Source organism: Homalodisca vitripennis, unplaced genomic scaffold, assembly GCF_021130785.1.
Source record: "Homalodisca vitripennis isolate AUS2020 unplaced genomic scaffold, UT_GWSS_2.1 ScUCBcl_4909;HRSCAF=11350, whole genome shotgun sequence".
Lineage (NCBI taxonomy): Eukaryota > Metazoa > Arthropoda > Insecta > Hemiptera > Cicadellidae > Homalodisca > Homalodisca vitripennis.
This window is the reverse complement of record NW_025781013.1, coordinates 6494-12986: the sequence shown is the minus strand read 5'-3', so window position 1 is coordinate 12986 and position 6493 is coordinate 6494.

The window sequence follows — 6493 nt, the reverse complement described above, 5'->3', positions numbered from 1 at the left end:
CTTTTGCATAAACATCTGGGCTTCATTTCTCTTGGTGTTTTTTTTACGTCATACTTCCACTTTCCATCATTAAGCTTCTTTTTTCCTAAATATTCTTGTCCTAATTTTCTTCCTGTTTTAGATATATTGATTTTCAAATCTTCTGGTTTTACTTGGTGCCGCTTCTTGCGTGTTTTTAACTGCGGATCATTCTCTAATATTCTGTCATCCCTATCTTCTTCTAGATCACTCTCATTTGGTTGGTAATCATCGGTCTGTGTATCTTCGATTTCCATTTGATCATCAGAATCACCAAGCTTATTTGTCAAATCCTCTAAATATCCATCAACTCCAGACATAGGTTTTTTTCTTGTATTTTTTCAACAATTTTTTTCTTCTTCACAATTATTTCTGCATATTTTTGATTCATCATTGACATTATATTGCTCCTCATCTTCATTTTCAATGTGATCCAACAAACCACTGATATTTTGTATCGTATCAGGGTCAATAGAGATATTACCAGTAGTAGCAATGTCCATTAAAAAATCATCGGGTTCATTTGGGAGAGGAGAAGGAACCGATATTAATATATCACTACTTAGTAAGTTCAAATGAATGTCATTATTACTTAGGCCTAAGTTGGTTTCAGCATCATCTACATTTGAAGTTACATCTAAAATCAACTGTTTATTATCGTGTTCAAAATTTGAAAGTGATCCATCACTATTAACCACGAAAGTCCCTTCACAATGTTTCACGTTTGTAGCTAATTTCACTAGTCTTTCCCCTCTTGACAAAGTAGATAGGTCAATAATCGAGGATGACGAAGAAGTTTCACCGTCTTCTTGATGTTCTGTAATATAAATACAGTTGTTGAAGATAATGTGTTTTAATTTTTAAACCTATCTCCAAAGCAAAAAGTAGTTATTGACCTTTGCTTTTGTATTTAGTCCTGGGAATAATATAGTAGGCCTACCTAGTCGAGGTTAACGATTAGCTAAATATAATTTAGATTATTCATCACTAATAATGAATTATACAAGAATTATTTTGGGGAGTAATAATTATTAGCCAAATAATAAGGTTAAACAACATACTGATGTCAAACAGAAAACCTCTAAGTCCCAGACAAAAGTTTACACCATTTAAGTAAGTAATGTAAAAAATAACTACTATACTACAGTAAATAAATAAAAATTTAATACTTACTTTTTGTAAATCTCTCCATGTGAGTAGTGAATTAACACAGGAACACATTAACAATTAATGTTAAACACAGCACCACGTTTCCTGGGTCACCAACAATGGATCAACTGGGAGTTAGCAGGTGTGCCAATTCACAAAATGGAATCATGGACTTAGGAGGTTTTCTGTATTCACTTTTATTATTTAAAGGGATTTTTCTCACATAGGAGGTTTGCATTACAGAAAAGATATTTTTTTCTTGAAATGTTGGTATTAAAAGTCAAAATAACAAAAAAATGGACTTAGGAGGTTTGCTAATTAGTACGACGATAGCTCCATTGTCTGTTTTAATACCTACAATATTTTCCTTAGTAATGCTTCCACTGTTCGAACACTTTTAACATAGTTTCTTCAAGCAACTCAGCTGTATGATTAGATTGTAGCTGCACAATACTTATATCAATTGACTAAAAGTCAGTATTTTCAATGAAGTGAGCTTGTTATGCCAAAAAAAAGCGTTTTCTGACATTGTTTCAGTCCATATGTCCATGGTAAACGAAACATGGGGTACTGTTTGTAATTTTTGTTCAATATGGAATGCCACAGCATCGTACTTTAAATCAAGCTGTTTTTTCATAAAGAAAATAGAAGGAATTTTAAATTAAATCCTTTACCTTCAAGAATGTAGAAGGGGCGTTTGTCTTTTCAAATAAAATACAACAATTTTATTGAATGGTGTGAGTTTTAAAGAATTAACTATATTGCTGCTTTATAAAAAAGAACTACAATTCAAAATAAATAGAACACATAAGGATATTAATAAAACGTTAGAAACTGGCACTTCCAATATTAAAGTAGTGTTTAGATAGTAATATTTTAAAAACAATGTCATATGGATAAACATAAAAATGTATATGTAAACATTATAGAAATATCATTGTATTCAGATACGTATTTAGCAAGTGTGGGATTCACGTTCTGCTGCTGGCCATGTGGCAGTTCTTGGCAAAAGTTCATGTTCACTTATGGGAGGGGAGGAGTGGTTGGGGTAGTGGTGGTTATTGGTGATTGGCTTGGGGTGTGTACACTGTAACCGCTTGCGGTTGGTGGGGACTACAGATTGCCCGTAAAATTGCTGAAATGTTGGAAATTACCGGGTGGGAAGGACTGTTACTGATGATATTGTTGTAGAATTTGACGAAAAAACACAAAGTTACCGTCTAAAACTTCCACCATCGGCCTCAAAAAGAACATCATTGATGAATTTCTCCGCCCACCGGCGGTGATCCTTTTAATTCCCTCATCTTCAGTGCTATCATTTTACCAAACGCATCAAAACGATTATCTAGTTTTTTGTGCATTGAAATGCTCTTTAATGCTAGTAAAACCTCATTTTTAGTTTTAGATTATCGCTTGCTTTTGGTCTCGCTCGTGCTGGTCGGACGATTGACTTGACCAGCAGATGTTGCGGGCGAAGTAGGAGTTTCAATGTGCCGTATTTCTAAGTCATAACTGCGATCGACATCCCTCTAACTTCCATCTTGTTCTTCTATGTTTGAACTGTCTGTTCCTGAAAAAGCAAAACACTATTTACAAATTTATAATTTGTATATGTTGTATGTGTAGGTGTGTCCGCGTGCATTTGTTTTCACGAAACCATTTTTTTAATATACGTAAGATTTGTTAAGAACACAAATGTGTGAAGGGGTATTTAAGATTTTAAGTGCGAAAATCAAGTGATTATACCCGTAATCTGGTGGGATGGGCCGATACGGGGGTTTTAAATCTAAAGGTCAGTTCTTCATATTGTTATTACCCATTTTTAACAATTGTGTTTTTTACCATTAAATAGTTTAAAACACAAATCGTTTGTATTTTTATAACAACGCAGTCAAATGTAGGAGAGACCCGGGCAGGTTTTAGCACAATTTTCCTTTTGATTTTTTAATTTGAGCCCTTTCACAATTCAACATAAGTTTACTACAAAATTTTATTTCTTGTACCTTTATGTACTAGCTGGTATGAATAATATGTTTTCTTAAAACATATTCCTTACAATAATTGTTGTTTACACCTAAGTCACCTGGAAAAAACGTGCCACATATACGGGGCATGTTTTCGCAAATATGGGGGCAAGTTTTCTCACATGTAAATATTATTTAAAACAAGGAAGTAATTTAAAATCACACATGTACATACATATTTAATACAATTACAGACAACTATTAATTTTTACAATACCCGTACAATAGGCCTATTTGGGTACATATACCGGTGGAATTAAAAGTCGAAATCTCCTTCACAGTCAATTTGACAGTGTTAATACAGGTAAAAATAATGTAATTCCTGTGGTACAGCCATCATGTGTCCACCGCTTGCATTTTGTGCACTTAACCCACTTTTCTTTAGGTTTCGATTTGGAAAATGGCTCCAAGCAGTATATACCAAGACAATCTTCATCGTCGTCTTCATCACCTGAGTAGTTTTTGTTTCTTTTTTATTTACCACTTCTGTGTCGTTAAACAACTTTCTCTTAAAGGTTTTCGAATTTTTTAACGTCAAGACTTCTTTCTTTTGGTTTTTCTTTTCCTTGCTTGTTCTTGCTCAAGTCTTAGAGCGAGCTTCACTGGAGTTTCCAGTTAATATAGCCGTTTTCCCTCTTCTTTCTTTCCCGATTAGTTTTCCTTTCTCGAGGCTAACTTCTGCAAGGGTCGTACATCTTCAAGAGAAGGATATCCTGCTCAAGTTGAAGGTTGGAACAAACGATTGACAAAGAGACGTGCAGATTCAGTATATGGGGTTTTTGATAATTGGCTACCATCATTATCGTTGATATTATTTTCAACGGTTGGTTTGTTACTTTGCACTCTGAAGGTCTTAATAGGCCGTGTAAGGCATCAAGTTTTTTGCTATAAAAACTGTCCAATTGAGTTGTCCGCTCGTTGAATTCATCTCTTGGTCCACTTCAATGACTTCAAACGGGGACGGCTTGACTGTACAATGTCTCAAGGTGTCAGCCCAATCCTCGGTAAGCTCTGCTTCTGTCTTTTGGGGGATCAGTCCTGATTTTTGTCACGTTCATTATATGAATGTCCTCGCACAGGGAATGAACATGTAACACTATCCAGCTTATGTTTCTATGATAACACGATGATGTAAACACTTAAACACGTAGTTGTTCTTATTCTGTTCTGCACATAAATCGCAGTATGCTTCAATGTCTGCGACTTCAGGATCTAGCATGTTGTATATAAATGATGTAGAAATGAACAGACCTCATCGCTACCTTTATGTCCTACTGATTCACTGTAAACATAATATACGCTTTGGCCTGTAAAGAGCACATGGATATTAAAAAGAAACTTTGAAAGTTGACGTTTATAACATCTTTAGTTGTTACATTAGGTACTGGATAGTTTTTGGCGTAATCACACACTATAGCATCCAACTTTTTGTTTTTCTTAGCTGCCAACTTTGATTTCCTTTTGAGTTCGTACCATTTATCAGCCTGCAACAAGTGAATTTCTTTGTCAAAACATATTATGCCTGCTATTGTTGTTTGTATTTCAGTTTGTTTTCTTCATCATTTGTTTCAAGAAGCTCTGATTCAAGAGAGTACTTTTTTGTAGTGAATAAGTCGCACTGATGAACAAGAATCTTTCTTTGGATACCCAAATCCTATATTAAATTCCTTCAAGAAAATCTCTCTATATATTTCAAGGAAACTTTTTACGTAAGGATGCAGCTGTTTAAACATATTGTGTAATTTTCTCACATTCAAATCTTCAGGTAAGTATTTCTTTATTGTGTCCTTTAGACTATAATGGCTCTCTCTGGTTTTTAAGCTTTTAATATGTTGACGAACAAATTCCTTTGATTGCTCCGAATGGGCGTGTGGGCTATTTCCATGTTTACCCCTCTTATCTATTGGTGCATCACCTGTCTGTTTTAAAGGCGCTAAAATGTATTCTACTTTTCTTCTTCCAATGCCATGCAACGACATGAAAGGTTTTTTGCACACATTTAACTCAATAGGCTCTTCAGTACCAGACACATAACTGATAAAATTTGCATCTCGAAAACTTTGCTTCGTCCTCCTCATTTCTAGGTCGTCTCCTGTCTATTGGGATCACCGATGCTTGACCTGCTAATTAAGAATTGATAGCATCATTTGAACCAAAATGGTTCATTCGTTGAATAATATCCTTCTTGTGTGAGCCAATACAATCAAAACACTTCTTTTTACAATTGCAATCATTGCCTGTCTCGAATGACTGCAGTTTTAACCTCATTGCAAACCTCCTTCAAACGCCCATACTTAGATTTCTTATTTGTAGGTGGTTTGACCAAAACACAAACATTTCCTTCTTCAGATGAATCCATTTCACTGGATACTAGCACACAAACTCGCAATTCACAACACTAACAGAAAAACAAGACGAACTACAATTTATAACACATCACGTTTCAACTGTCTACAATGTCAACAACAACATGGCCGACTTCAGTGCTGCCATAAAGGCAACAATAAATTTATTGGGACTGAACAGGTTTTACCCCTGAACATCATATTTCTAGACTGAACAGGTTCTTCCCCAAAACAAAATCAAAACTAATAAATACAGCTATTTTTGAAGCATCAATCTGTTTTTTTAAACGGAAAAGTTAAGAAAATGGACTAAACGTGTTCTTCCCTGAACACTTCATTTGTAAACACGTGTCGCTCTTAGGCGCTTTTAAGGACAGAGCGCTCCAGCATTTAAAATAAATGGCGTTCTTATCTAGCTACTTATAATGGTAAAACTAAAGACGGGTTTACACTTATAGCTTGAGAGTTATTTAGCCGTGCTACAAATTCATTTAAATTTACCAAATGTGCCAGCTATATAGCAAATATTTAGAACTATATAGCAGAAAAATGAAAAATCTCTTCTTGAGTTGGCATTATAAAAAAAGTAAACAAAGACATTTCCTTGGTAATGGTAAACCTTGATAAAGGTAGCTATGATTTATTGTTCGTAATAACATTTTAAGGATAGCATTATTAATAACAAGAACGTTCGCTAATGTATTGTTTGTTCAATAATGTCCGAAATTCAGTTTTATGTTATTCATTCCAGAAAGATCTCAAAACCTTCAACATCTTCCACATTAGCGTCATTTACAAATTCACACTCATCGTAGTTATGAACACAACCAGGTACTTCAGATATCATCCTGTATTCGTCTAATATATTTTACGACTTCAAACCTTCGGTTTCTCTTCACTCATTTCCATAACGTGCCTTTAGTATATTTTAAACATTGGAAGTGATGGGTTGACTTT